Below are 15,633 nucleotides of genomic sequence, written 5' to 3'. Positions count from 1 at the left end.
GTTGAGTTGAGGGTTGAGGTCCAGAAAAATCAAAATTTGCCAAATTCGGGTATCACCGCCAACATTCCAGGCGAGGGAAGACCTCCACTCTACTTTCCTCCTCAGAATTCAAGCGCAGAACATCTCATTAACCCACCCTCTAATCCTATTCAGAATCAATCCATCATTGACTTAACTACCCCCAATTCCCATCACGCCACCACATCGTATCAAGCACCGCCTCCTCCTCAAAATACCAACCTTCAAACATTCCCTCCTCATCAAAATGCAAACCCACAAGCTTACCCTCCCCCGCAAAACAAAAATGCCAAGAACTCGCAAGCCTTCCCGCTTCAGCATACAAACGTCCAAACTTGCCCCCAAAATTACCAAGTCCTTCAAAATGTCCAGAATCCTTCCATTGTTCCACTCTTACCTCAACAAACCACTTTCCAAATCCCAGTCCCAAATGAGCCTAACGCCAATTGTTCTTAGCTCGACCACTATGAAGAGCAGGAAAAAGAGTGGAGGGCAAAAGAACAGTCGCCCAAGAAAAATCTAAAGGAAGAAATCTTGAAAGCTGTGAAGGAGTTGCATTACACTCCAGAGGTTGCCAGATTCAATTACGAAGATCTATGCATCCATCAAAAGTTGGACCTTTCTAAAGGGTTCAAAGTGCCGAAGTTTGACACTTTTGGAGGAACGGGAAATTCGTTGGATTATCTCAGTGCTTATTGTGACCAACTCGTAGGAGTTGGTAGAGATGAAGCTTTGTTAATGTGGTTCTTTAGCCGAAGCTTGAAAGTGGAGGCACTAGAATGGCTCACTTCTCAAGATACGAAGCATTGGTCTGAATGGAGCGCATTTGCTAGTGATTTTTGCTGAGCGATTTGCTTACAATATCGAGATCGTTCCTGATTGTTATTCTTTAGAAAAGATAAAGCAGAAGTCAACTGAAAGTTACACAGAATTTGTGTATATATAGTGAAAGGAGGCAGCTAGGGTCCGGCCTCCTATGTCCGAGAAAGAAATTGTTAAAGTATTTGTGCGTGTTCAAGAGCCTGAGTATTATGACAGGATCATATTGTTCGTTGGAGTGAAGTACACCGAGATAGTCAAGGTAGGTGAGACTATTGAAGATAGACTAAGAACCGAGAAGATTGCCCGTGTTGCTGCCTCATCTGGATCCTCGGGGATATTGAAGAAGAAGAGAGAAGACATGTCTTCTATTTCTTGCGCATCTGATGGAAAAAGGACATTTCAGAAAATCCTCACTTTACAAAGGTTATCCTCAAACTCCACAAAATTCATACCTCCACCATTGAGTTACCACATTCTACCTACTAATTACCAAACTCTGCCACAAAGTTACCAAGTTCCATCTCTTGTTTACCAAAATCCACCTCCACATTACCAAAATACCCATCCATATTACCAAGCTCCATCAGTTAATTGTTCAAATATCCAATCATGTTACAAAACTCCACCCCTGCACTACCAAAACACTCCTTCTAGCTACCGAGGTCCACAATACCCAAATTGCCAAACGTCAGCACCAACTCACCAAAATCCTCCAAACTACCATCAAGTACCTTCACATCCAAGAAATAATTACTATCCTTCTCGCCGAAATCTTGAGAAGAAACCTTCTAGAGTCTTTACTCCTTTGGTTGAGAGCCGAACAAAACTTCTTGAAAGATTGAAATCAGCTAGCTTGATACAGACAATTGATCCAAAAATTATCAATGTCAACTCCAAGCTTTATAGACCCGATTTTCACCGTGCTTACCATTCAGGAGGTGTTGGGCATATTACTGAGGATTGTATCAACTTGAAGCATAAAATTCAAGACTTGATAGATAAAAAAGTTGTCACTCTTCCTACTGCCACTCCTAATGTCAATAGTAACCCCATGTCAAATAATGGAGGGGTGACTATTAATATGATTGAAGTCGAGGAAGATTTTAATATGGAGAAAGTTATAATCTCATCTAACCTTGAAAAGCTTGAGAAAGTTGTAGCCTCTCCAACCAAAAAAGAGAAATCTAAATTTGTGATCATGACACCTTATCAAGCTTTTACTTTAGTGTCAAGGGAGGGTCACAACAAGTGGAAGATCGATCAAGATTTTCAAAAATCATTGCCTCACTAATATCAGTCTTTTCCAATGCAAAATGGTCTAGGGGAAGGAATCGAAAATTTGTTCAAAATAGATGATATTATGCTTGAAGAGATGATTGAGACGCCAATCATACTAGACATCGAGCCAAGGGATAAAATGACTAATTGGACATCCACTCCGCTCTTGATTCCTTGCTCGTCTTGGTAGACATAGACAAATTTTTATGTTGTTTCTAAAATTTGTGGTGTTCCGAATGAGGCTCGAGACCCATCTTTTACTCTATTTTTGTGTCAGTATATTTTAATCTCCCTGATAATATTTTGGAAATGGCAAATTGATTTATCGCCATGGCCCAAGTTCTTTTTTTTGTCTATATCAAATGAAAACCTCTTTTATTACGAAAATTTGTTTTACTTGCTTTATATTTGTTATCTGACAGTATTTGTGTATGATTTCATTGAAAATATTTTTAAATCTGTCAATAGCATGTCGTGTCACTAGCTGAATGAACAAAATGGGGTAGATGTAGACGAACTTGAGGACTACAATGAGAATATCTTGGTACCCAAACACCTGGTTGAGGAGTTCAGACAACTCAAAATCCATGACAAACAAAATTCATATGAGATTAGAATAGTGAATTAGGAAAATGATAAATGCATCAAAGAAATCAAAATTGGTGCCTATCTGATAGAAACACAAGAAAAAGAACTCATCAATTTGCTTAACGAACACATCGATACATTTGTTTGATGACATCACATGGTTAACCATGAACATTAGATCTCACAAGTCATCAATCTACTTAAATGTTGTCAAGAGATATTATGTATGAGGTTTTCGTTTGTATTTCTATTATTTCATTGTAATCGTTCTATTTTCTTTTGTGCACCTGGTTTAGAATTTAACCATTTGTAATAAACTACGTCTGACCTGAATTCTCAAAAATGAGATACGTAGGCGGCCTATGTCAACCTCGGTCACCCTTTTATCCCTTTTTAATGTTTACTTTTGTTCTTGAACTACGTTCGACCAGAATTCTCAAGAATGAGATACGTAGGTGGCCTATCTCGGCCTTGGTCATTTCCTCATTTAATTTACTATTTTTGTTAATCCTTTAGAAGGAAACTATGCTTGACATGATTCCTGCCTCTAGGGGATACGTAGGCGCCATAACGGTTCGGTCATATCTACCGTAAGATTTTTATTTTTTCTTTACATTAGAAATCGAGATGAAATTTTTGAGAGGGACTCAAAAATTCTCGAGAAGAGAATCTCTCCAATAAGTCGAGACTAAAGATACATTAGGAGTTGCAACTGGGATAGAATTTTTGAGAGGGTCTCAAAAATTCTAGAGGTCATATATCAACAGTTCAAGATACTCTAAGACATCTTACTGGGATAAAAAAAATTCGGATGCCCTCAAAGATTTCTTCAAGCATCACTAGAACTTTGTAGTCAATTTTGAATATTTCGAGCATAATTAGAAGTTTAAAACTAACTTCAAATGATCTTTGGCATCGTTAAGGTTCATGGTCAACTTCAACAATCTCCTGTATCGTTGGATTTCAAAGCCAACTACAAAACTCCCCGATTATAGTAGATTTCGGGAGGACCATGTCTGAAATTTCCCAAGCTTTAAGGATTTTTGGTTTCTCCAGAACAACCTGTCGGACACACCAATGTTCCGAATCAATGAAGATCATTTAAGTTTGACGTGACATGACATTTGGCAGTGACCTTTTCAAATACAATTATTTTTAAAACCTCTTTCTTAAAGATTTTATCTAAATGTTTAAAATGTTTTTCCATAAAATGTTCTGTATTTTCTATCGAGAAGCAAGAGATCAAAGAGATCAATTGAAGTTAGCAAGACAAGGAGCAATCGATTGAAGAATTCAACACAGATCAGTTTGTTTTAAAAAACTAACAATTTTTCGGTAGATGTAGGTCTATAAGTTTGCCTCAAGATCACCATATTCTTCCATTAAATGAATATGGAGATGTCAAAAGGGCAAGGAGCTCCCCAAAATTGACAACTTTTTTGTGGATGTAGGAGAGTCATTGAAGTTTTTCAGAAGAAAATAAAATAATACAGAATAAGAACAACAACACCTCGGTCAAATTCCCAGCAAAGCACGAGTCACAATGAATACAAACGTTCAACTATGAACAAGTGAAAGCATTACTCTCAGCTTGTACAAGTATCTATGATGACATCAAATTACATTTCAGCATCAAGAACATTTGAAGAAAATTCATAAATTGCATCGATATGGGATGCGGTAATGTGAAACCCTCCCAGAGGGACATTTCTACAGTATTATCAAATGAGAGAATACAACCACCCAGAAGGACATCATCGTCATTTTATCAATGAAGAATCACCATCATACCAATGGAGTATAAACATCATCCTGCCTATAGATCAACATCATCCTACCAATGGATCATAAAAGAAGCATCATCATCCTACCAATGGAGCATCAACATCATTTTGCCAATGGATCAACATCATCCTATCAATTATTAATGGATCAACATAATCCTATAAATGGATTATCAGCGAAACATCATCATCCTATCAATGGAGCATCAACATCATCCTACCAATGGATCAACATAATCCAACTAATGGATCATCAATGAAGAATCATTACCCTATCAATGAACCATCGACGTCATTATTCTATCATGTAGCAACATTATCCTACAAATGGATCGTCATTATCCTAACAATGGATCATCATCATCCAAATTATATCAAGTCATCATCTACGACGTCAAAACCGATGAAAGTTGATGTCAGAACATTTATAGAATAGAACATATTCCGAACACGCTCTTTGCAGAGATCACCAAAGTTCACCATGTAGAAAACAACTAATGACATATTCAAATGATCATCAAATCATGACTTGTAATGGACATACTATGCTCGAAAGTGACATATATTGAACATACTTATGTGACATCTTTCACACCAAGAGTAACTAAAAAGCATCGTAAGAGATGCTACCACTTTTTCCAGTTACAGTTTCTACTAACAAGTTTATTTCAGTCTTTATCGAGAGCAACCAAAACGATAAATTATCAAATCAAACCAGAGGTGCGGATGACATCAACAAAGATGCAATGCAACGTTGGATTTTTTCTTAGCAGCTAACTGGGACATAGTCCAAAGAGGAGTATCAAACTCTTAGGACGCGAGTTGATGAATGCCTTTCACCACATTCAACCAACACCCTTATCAGAAGGCATGTGGGTGTTTCTTTAGGTTTATCGGTTTCAATTTCGTATTCGAAAAAAATTGGTTTTCACCGGAGGCAACTTTCTAATATAAGTGATAATACACCAAGAACTTTGAGAATTATGTTCGTGTAAGTTCTTAATTATAGGTGTGAAGTGCACCACATTCATGGCTAAGAGGTTGCAAGCCTCGTTTTAATAACTCGACTTATTTGTCACTCTTCTAGATTCTAATGTTATCTAGCATAACATATTCCCTTTTCAACCTATCAAGTGGAACTACAAACAAATTGATTGCTTGAGTTGAGGGATATGTAGGCGGGTTCAATGTTTAAAACTCAGTTGTACTCCAACATTCTCAGTTAAATCTTATTCCCGAGCATTCCGGTCCCTTCATAATTCGATATTGGGATGACTTTTGAATTCTTTCAAAACCGTCCATTCAATCAAGCGTATGAAACTACAAGTTGTTTGAATTCTCATATAGCCTGAGATTTGTAGGAAACCCACTTTCGGGGTTCGACCATAATTCCTAAAGTTCGCACCAAAATCCTTTCCTAAAGGATGAAGATGTAGTCGGTCAAAATCATATTCGTCAATTTCATTTGCCTCAAATTTCTTTCATCGATCCAAGTCAAACGAGGGACCTTTGTTGACACCCAATTTTGCACCTCCACAATATAGATTAATCATCGAGTTTCTTTAAACGATTTGAAATAATTGACTTTATAAAATTTAAAATATTTTCCAAGACATTTTAAGTAATTTTGTCGTTTTATAGTTTTTAAATTAATTTATATAGTCCATAAAAATTAGTATATATTTATTATATTTTATGAATATTCGAAAATCATCTCAAAAAGATTTTGTTTTACCTAAAGATTTTGTTAATTAACTGTTTATATTTTTGAATTAATTAGTTTATAATTGAAGTTAATTATTTTATTTTGTTAAGATTAAGAAGCTCATTAATTAATTTGTATTAATTCGTCTTGTTTAAGTTTTTACCAAATTTATCGATTGAATTCGATTTGGTCACAAATGAAATTTATTTAGGCTATTACTCCTAATCAATTTATTTCAACCCTTTGTAAGAACCAATTTTGGGACAACAGACTTAACTTTTTTTCCTTATTTCAACTGATCGAATTCCCAATTCTTAGCAGACCTAGCCTTTCCCCTTTACTTGCTGCCCACCACCTCAGCCGAAAATTCCAGAAAATCCGACCCAACTTAATTCTCAACAAAAATAACCCAGCAACGATCAGCAGCGCATACCAAACCGACCCCATGCTTCTTCATTCTTCTTCTTCCAGCTGCGATGCACGTCCAAAAACCCAAAACTCCAGCATTCGCAACCTGGTGAATCGACAAAACCCAGAAACACAGGAACCCGAGTCCAGCAAATTCAATCTAGCGAGCCTAGCAGCCCGTTCTCGTGGCAGCGACGTGTCCATATCTGTACAAGGACCGTTGTCGAATTTTCCAGGTGTTACCATTTTGTTGCCTCGATCGTCCTTGTCATAAATCAAGCGTTACTCCTCAATTTTCTGTTGGAATTGGTACAATTGATAGTTGGCCAACCTTGTCCTTTTTAGAGGATTCGAATTTCGATTTACAAAATCCATCCAAATCTTCACCCGTCCCCCTCCTAAATCAACCTTATTCTTCATCTATTTCAGGTCGTTTTGTCCTTATTTTTTTTCGAGGTTGGAGCTAGCTTACATAGAGCTGGGAAATAGATGGGTTTTTTTCTTTTACTCATAGGCAGAAAACAGAGAAGGGGTTGGTTTTTTATTTTTGTTGGATTTTATTTTTAAGAAGAGCAACATATAAAGAACACAAACAATAATATACTTGGGAGGGCAAGCCCCGAGTTCTTGTCTTATTTTCCGAACCTCTCGTCGAAACTTCTTCATTTGAATCCGTTAGTTGTGGTGGAATTGTTTCTAGTAGCTCGAATTAAAGTTCACTGCCCGGAGAAAGGTAACATTTCCTCCATAATCTTCTCCTTGTCTTCTTATATTTTTGACATGCCTCAATACTCTGTTGTGATGTTACTGTTATTTGTAGATGAGAATTAATACCTTCAATTTTCCATATATGTGTTCTTAGTCGATTTTCTTGATTCAATCTTAATGTGGAAGTTGGGTTTTGGCATTTTGTATTTAATATGGTCGATTATTTGTCCTTTTGTTTGAATCCGTTTTTGGTTACTCCTCTTCATGTAATCTTGATAATAAGTCGTGGAGTTATGTTCTTCCATTTGCATTGTCTCTAAATCTAGGTTTTACATTCAGTTTCACCTGCTGTTAATGATGCTTTCTTTTGAAAATGCGTCTAGAACCACAAAGCTAATTAAGGTGAAAGTTGCCCGTCATTTTGTCTATTACTTGTTGATGTAGTAGCTCGTTTTCTTCAATTTTGAGTCCTATGTTTGTTCTACTACCTAGCTGAGTGTGTTGTTTCAAAATTTGTATCTACCTTCTATTTTCGTCGTCATAACTTAATGTCTTTATGGTCTTTGCTCGGTGATAAATCGAAAAGGGAAGCATGATGTGGTTCATGTCTAAAGTTTGGTATTCCTCTGTTGTTTCTCTGTGGAAAGAGTGTTATAAAATTTGGATTTTCCTTTCCCATCAAGCTCCTTGTTTAGCTGAGTTTAGAAGAATAGCTTTACTGTTGGTGTATTTGTTTCAAACCTTAGAATTGCTTTAAGATTTCATTTATTGTTATCCAATCTAGGTATATTACTTGCTCATTTAAAAGAAAAGCTCACAGATGGCCTTAATTCTTCCTTTTGACTCTATGGTTATTGTGATTCATTGTTCGAATCTTGCATACAAAATGAATATCTAGTTTACAGCTCTTTGTTTGTTTTAGAATCTAAGATATTGCTTCTCTATTCATCTATTTATTTTAGTTTCATCCTATCATTTTAGTTGTTTGTTAAGGAAAGTGCAAATGGTTGATTAGCCATAGTTTGATGTTGTCTGATGCACATATTCTTATATCTTACCTTTATCTTTGCTTAAGGATCTATTGGATTATCATTTTTTCTTGTTTTTCATATTAGTGTGCAAATTTGATTGAAATATTCAAATAACTAGGCATGATTTTAGCTTTTGTTGACATTTGTTTAGCCCATTTTGCTGCTAGATATTTGCTAATAGACTTAGAGGCTGTTGTGTGAGGAATGCTAATTTCAATTTTCATTTTTCATTGCATGTAAAATCTGCCCGAGTTCAACACGAACTCCTATCTCCTTTTTCTTGCATTTTGAGAGAGCCATAAAGGCTTAAATCACTTCCTTTCGAGCGGCCAACCATTGGAATTAAGGAAACGGTCTCCGAAAAATTGACGAACAAGAATTGGAGCTGATATACAAAATATACAGCAATATACACTTAGTGTATATGTTGTATACATGGCAGATCTGGGCCCAAAGGGCCACCCTTTTATGTTCAAGTTGTATTTTGGTCCTAAGCCCTTCATTTGCAATCTTTATTATTATTTATTAGTTCTTAGGACAGGTATCAATGAATTAAATGGGTCAAAGGCCCAAAACAAAAGTAGGCCCAAGTGTTGGTCCAGGCGAACAAAAAACCCGACTTGGGCCCAATGCCCTCTTTCTCTTTATTTTATTCCTTTTTTTGTATTTGTTTAATTGTTTATTTGCTAGTTAATTTTAAGGTTCTCCTAATTCGATTTACCCAAAAGATAGTCATTTCTAGATTTTCTAAAGATTAAATAATTATTCTTATTTTTGTTACTCAAATTACTTTGAAAATGTTTATTTAGTATTATTCATATAATATGTCCTTTCCCCCTAAAAATGATATTTTAGTCAAGCATGCTTATTGATTTTAAACTTTAATTGCCGGATTACCGCATGTTAGCGGGCATTTCGGATCCTTCCCGAAATCCTAATATGAACCTCAAAAACCTTTAATATATTCATTAAATTTTTGTTTTAATCTTTTGAAAAAATATTTTTCTTGATTTTCTTTTATAATTAAGTGGCGACTCTTAAAACTCAGTCTAATTCTTTTATAAATAAAACAGAATGTCACAAGTCATCAATCTACTTAAATGTTGTCAATAGATATTATGTGTGAGGTTTCGGTTCGTATTTCTGTTATTTTGTTGTAATCATTATATTTACTTGTATTCGCCTAGTTTTGAATTTATCCCTTTGTAATGAACTACGTCTGACCTGAATTCTCAAGAATGAGATACGTATGTAGGCAGCCTATGTCGGCCTCGATCACCCCTTTATCCCCTTTTAATGTTTCCTTTTGTACTTGAACTACGTTTGACCTGAATTCTCAAGAATGAGATACGTAGGTGGCCTATGTCGGACTCGGTCGTTTTCTCGTTTAATTTCCTATTTTTGTGAATCCTCGAGAGGGGAACTATGTTTGACTTAATTCATGCCTCAACGGGATACGTAGGTGCCATACCGGCTCGGTCATATCTACTGTAAGATTTCTATTTTCCTTTACAATAGAAACTGGACGAAATTTTTGATAGGGACTCAAAAAATTTCGAGAAGAGGATCTCTCTAATAAGTCTAGACTGAAGATACATTGAGGGTTGCAACTGGGACAAAATTTTTGAGAGGGTCTAAAAAATTCTACAAGTCATATATTAATAGTTCAAGAGAATCTTAGACATCTAACTGGGACAAAAAAAATTATGATGCTCTCAAAAATTTCTTCAAGAATCACTAGAAGTTTGTAGTCAATTTTGAATATTTCAAGCATGATTAGAAGTTTAAAACTAACTTCAAATGATCTCTGGCATCGTTAAAGTTAATAGTTAACTTCAACACGCCCCCGCATGGTTGGATTTCAGAGTCAACAACAAAACTCCCCGATTATGGTAGATTTCGGGACGACAATGTTAGAAATTTCCCAAGCTTTAAGGATATTTTATTTCTCCAGAACAAGTTGTCGGACAAACCAACGTTCCGAACCAATTATGATCGTTTAAGATTGGCAGTGACCTTTTCAATTACAATATTTTTTGCATGTTTTGTCTACATGTTTCAAATGTTTTTTGCATAAAATGTTTTGTCTTGTTTATCGAGAAGCAAGAGATTACAGCGATCAACTGAAGATAGCAAGACAAGGAGCAAGTGATTGAAGAACTCAACACAAATTAGTTTGTTTTAAAAACAAACAATTTTTCTGTGGATGTAGGTCTATAAGTTTGCCTAAAGATCACCATATTCCTCCATTCAATGAATATGGAGATGTCAAAAGGGCGAGGAGGTCCCCAAAATTTACAATTATTTTGTGGATGCACGGAAGTTATTAAAGTTTTTCAAAAGAAAAAAAAATAAACAATTCAGAATATGAGGAACAACAGCTCGATCAAGTTCCCATCAAATCATGAGTCACAATGAATACAAATGTTCAAATATGAACAAGTGAAAGCATCACTCTCAACATGTACAAGCATCTACGATGACATCAAATTACAATTTTCAGCATAAAAAACATTTAAAGAAAATTCACAAATTGCGTCGATATCAGACGTGGTAATGTGTAACCCTCTCAGAGGGACATTTCTACAGTATCATCAAATGAGATAGAACCACCACCCAGAAGGATATCATCGTCATTTTGTCTATGAAGAATCATCATCCTATCTATGGAGCATCAACATCATCCTGCCTATGGATTATCAATAAAGCATCAACAACATCCTACTAATGGATCAACATCATCCTATCAATGGATCATCAACGGAGCATTAATAACATCCTGCCAATGGATCAACATCATCCTGCCAATGGATCAACATCATCCTACCAATGGATCATCAACGAAGCATCACCATCCTATTAATGGAGCATCAACATCATCCTGCCAATGGATCAACATATTCCTACCAATGGATCATCAATGAAGAATTATTATTATCCTATAAATGGAATATCGACGTCATCATTCTATTATGTAGCAACATTATCCTACCAATGGATCATCATTATCCTACTAATGAATCATCATCATCCACATTATATCAAGTCATCATCCACGACGTCAAAACAGAAGGTGGTTATCATCAGAACATTTATAGAATAGAACATTTGCTGAACACGCTCGTTGCAGATATCACCAGAGGTTGCCATGCAGAAAACAAACAATGATATATCCAAATCCTTAGAAAGTCATAAGTTATAATGGACATACTGTGTTCGAAAGCGACATATACTGAACATACTTATGTGACATGTTTCACAACAGGAGTAACAAAAAAACATCGTAAGAGATTCTGCCACATTTTCCAGTTACAAATTCTACTAACAAGTTTATTTCAGCCTTTGTCGAGAGTATCCAAGAGGATGAATTCTCAAATCAAACCACAGGTGTGGACGATATCAACAAGGATAAAACGTAATGTGGAACTTTTTCTTAGCAGCAAACTAGGACGTAGTCCAAAAAGGAGTATCAAACTCTTAGGACGCGAGCTGAGGAACGACTTTCACCACAATCAAACCACACCCCTATTAGAAGGCATGTTGGTTTTACTTTAGGTTTATCGGTTTCAATTTCGCATTCGAAAAAGTTTGGTTTTCACTGGAGGCAACTTTCTAAACTGAGTGATAATACACCAAGAGATTTGAAAATTATGTTCTTGTAAGTTCTTAATTATAGGTGTGAAGTGCACCACATTCATGGCTAAGAGGGTTGCAAGCCTCTTTTTTGTAACTCGACTTAATTGTCACTCTTCTAGAACCAAATGTTATCTAGCATAATATATTTCCTTTTCAACCGATTGAGTCGAACTACAATCAGCCAGATTCCTTGAATTGAGGGATATGTAGGCGGGCTCAATGTTGAAAACTCGGTTGTACTCCAATATTCTCTCGTAAATCTTATTCCCGAGCATTTCGGTTCCTTCATAATTCGATATTGGGATGACTTTTGTGTTCTTTCAAAATCGTGTGTTAAATCAAGCGTATTGAACTACAAGTGGCCTATATTCTCATATATCCTGAGATATGTAGAAAACCCACTTTCAGGGTTCGACCGTAATTCCTAAAGTCTGCACCAAAATCCCTTCCTAAAGGATGAAGATGTGGTCGATCAAAATTGGATCTGTCAATTTCATCTGCCTCGAATTTCTTTCATCAATCCAAGTCAAACGAGGGACAATTATTGGCACCCAATTTTTGACCTCCACAATATAGATTAATTATCAAGATTCTTAAATTTCAAACGATTTGAAATAATTGACTTTAAAAAGTTTAAAATATTTTCCAAGACATTTTAAGTAATTTTGTCGTTTATAGTTTTTAAATTAATTTATATAGTCTATAAAATTTTGTAAATATTTATTATATTTTATGAATATTCGAAAATCATCTCAAAAAGATTTTGTTTTTACCTAAAGATTTTGTTAATTAACTGTTTATATTTTAAAATTAAGTAGTTTATATTTGAAATTAATTATATAATTTTGTTAAGATTAAGAAGCTCATTAATTAATTTGTATTAGTTCGTCTTGTTTAAGTTTTGACCAAATTTATCGATTGAATTCGATTTGGTCACAAATGAAATTTATTTATGTTATTACTTATAATCAATTTATTTCAACCCTTTGTAAGAACCATTTTTGGGCCAGCAGACCAAACTAATTTTTCTTATTTTAGCCGATCCAATTCCCAATTTTTAGCAGACCCAGCCTTTTCCCTTTACTTGCAGCCCACCACCTCAACCCAAAATTCCAAAAAATCTGACCCAACTTAATTCTCAACAAAAATAACCCATCAACGATCAGCAACACATACCAAATCGACCCCACGCATGTTCGTTCATCTTCTTCCAGCAGCGATACGTGTCCAAAAACCCAAAATTCTAGCAATCGCAACTCAGTAAATCGACCAAACCCAGAAACACGCGAACCCGAGTCCAGTGAATTCAATCCAGCGAGCCTAGCAGTCCATTCTCATGGCAGCGACATGTCCATCTCCACACAAGGACCGTTGTCGAATTTTCCAGGTGTTACCATCTTGATTCATCGATAGTCCTTGGTCAAATCGAGCAATCCTCATCAATTTTCTGTTGGAATTGGTACAATTGATAGCTGGCCAACCTTATCCTTTTTTCAGAGGATTCAAATTTTGATTTTCAAAATCCATCCAAATCTTCACCCGTTCCCCCTCCCCAAATCAACGTTATTCTTCATCTATTTAAGGTCGTTTTGTTCCTATTTTTTGGAGGTTGGAGATAGCTTACATAGAACTGGGAAATAGAGAGGTTTTTTCTTTTACTGATAGGCAGAAAACATAGAAGAGGTTGGTCTTTAATTTTATTTGGATTTTTCCTTTAAGAAGAGCAACATATAAAGAACACACAGTAATATACTTGGGAGGGGAAGCTTCGAGTTCTGGTCTTTTTTTTCGAAGCTCTCATCGAAACTTCTTCATTGGAATCCGTTAGTCGTGGTGGAATCATTTTGATTAGCTCGAATTTAAGTTCGCTGCCCGGAGAAAGGTAACATTTCCTCCATACTCCATTGTTATGTTAATGTTATTTGTATATGAGAATTGATACCTTCAATTTTCCATTTATGTGTTCTTAGTTGATTTCCTTGATTCAGTCTTAATGTGGAAGTTGGGTTTTGGCATTTTATATTTAATATGGTCGATTATTTGCCCTTTTGTTTGAATCCATTTTTGGTTACTCCTCTTGTTGTACGTTTGATAATATGTCGTGGATTTCTGTTCTTCCGTTTTCATTGTCTCAAAATCTAGGTTTTACATTCAGTTTCACCTGCTGTTAATGACACTTGTTTAGCCCTCTTTGCTACTAGATATTTGCTAATAGTTTTAGAGGCTGCTGTGTGATGAATGCTAATTTCAATTCTCATTTTTTGTTGCATGTGAAATCTATCCTAGTTCACCACAAACTCCTATCTCTTTTTCCTTGCATTTTGAGAGAGCCATAAAGTCTTAAATCACTTCCTTTCGAGTCGGCCAACCGTTGGAATCAAGAAAAAAGTCCCCAAAAATTGACGAACAGGAATCGGAGCTGATATACAAAAATATACAGCAATATACACTTAGTGTATATGCTGTATACATGGCAGATTTGGGCCTAAAGGCCCGCCCATTTATTTTCAAGTTGTATTTTTGACCTAAGCTTTTCATTTACAATCTTTATTATTATTTGTTAGTTCTTAGGACAGATATCAGTGAATTAAATGGGACAAAGGCCCAAAACAAATATAGGCCCAAGTGTTGGTCCAGGCAAACAGAAAACCAGACTTGGGCCTAGCGCCCTCTCTCTCTTTATTTTATTGATTTTTTTTCATATTTGTATAATTGTTTATTTACTAGTTAATTTTAAGGTTCTCCTAATTCGATTTCCCCAAAAGATAGTCGTTTCTAGATCTTCTCAAGATTAAATAATTATTCTTATTTTTTTACTCAAATTACTTTGAAAATATTTACTTAGTATTATTCTTATAATATTCCTTTTCCCCCTAAAAATGATATTTTAGTAAAGCATGCTTATTTTTTTTTTAAATGTAGCAAAATACTTTAATTGCCGGATAACTGCATGTTAGCGGGCATTTCGGGTGCTTTCAAATCCTTCTTGAAATGCTAATACGAACCCTGAAACCCTCTAATATTTTCATTAGATTTCTGGTTTAATCTTTTTAAAAAGTAGTTTTCTTGATTTTTCTTTAAAAATTAAGTGGCGACTCTTAAAACTCAGTCTAATTCTTTTTCTAAATAAAACAACTAATATATAATTTTCTAGGTAATATATTATCTAAAAAATATTATTGATAAGTATACTACTTCCATCCCGAATGAACAATTCTTCTACTTTGATTTTTTAAAGTTTCTGTCACTTTAAATATATAATTTAAAATTATAATTATTTCTCTCTATGAAGACTGCACAAAATTTACATGATAATCCAAACAATCCACTTTTATGTTATAGTGAATAAATGATTAAACTACACTTACCAATGAGCATAAAAATACTTGATGCAGTAGTTTAAAATGGAATAGGGGAAGTAAATTAGAAAACAAAATAATTGGATACAAGATTAAACCGTGAATTTAAATTTTTTTTAGCTACAAATAAAAAAAATAAGGACAAAATAATGCTCATATTCAACTCCGTAATGCATTAATAGAGCATTTATGGGAGAAACGTAATATTCTTGATAGTTTAATGTTTATGTAAAATTTAAAATAATTTTTACGATAATGCAATATTTCTGATATAATTATTGTTTATCAATAATTCA

This window comes from Solanum verrucosum, unplaced genomic scaffold (assembly GCF_900185275.1).
Source record: "Solanum verrucosum unplaced genomic scaffold, falcon-dt-bn FXZP01000221.1, whole genome shotgun sequence".
Taxonomy (NCBI): Eukaryota; Viridiplantae; Streptophyta; class Magnoliopsida; order Solanales; family Solanaceae; genus Solanum; species Solanum verrucosum.
The sequence above is the reverse complement of the archived record's forward strand: the minus strand, read 5'-3'. Positions refer to the sequence as shown.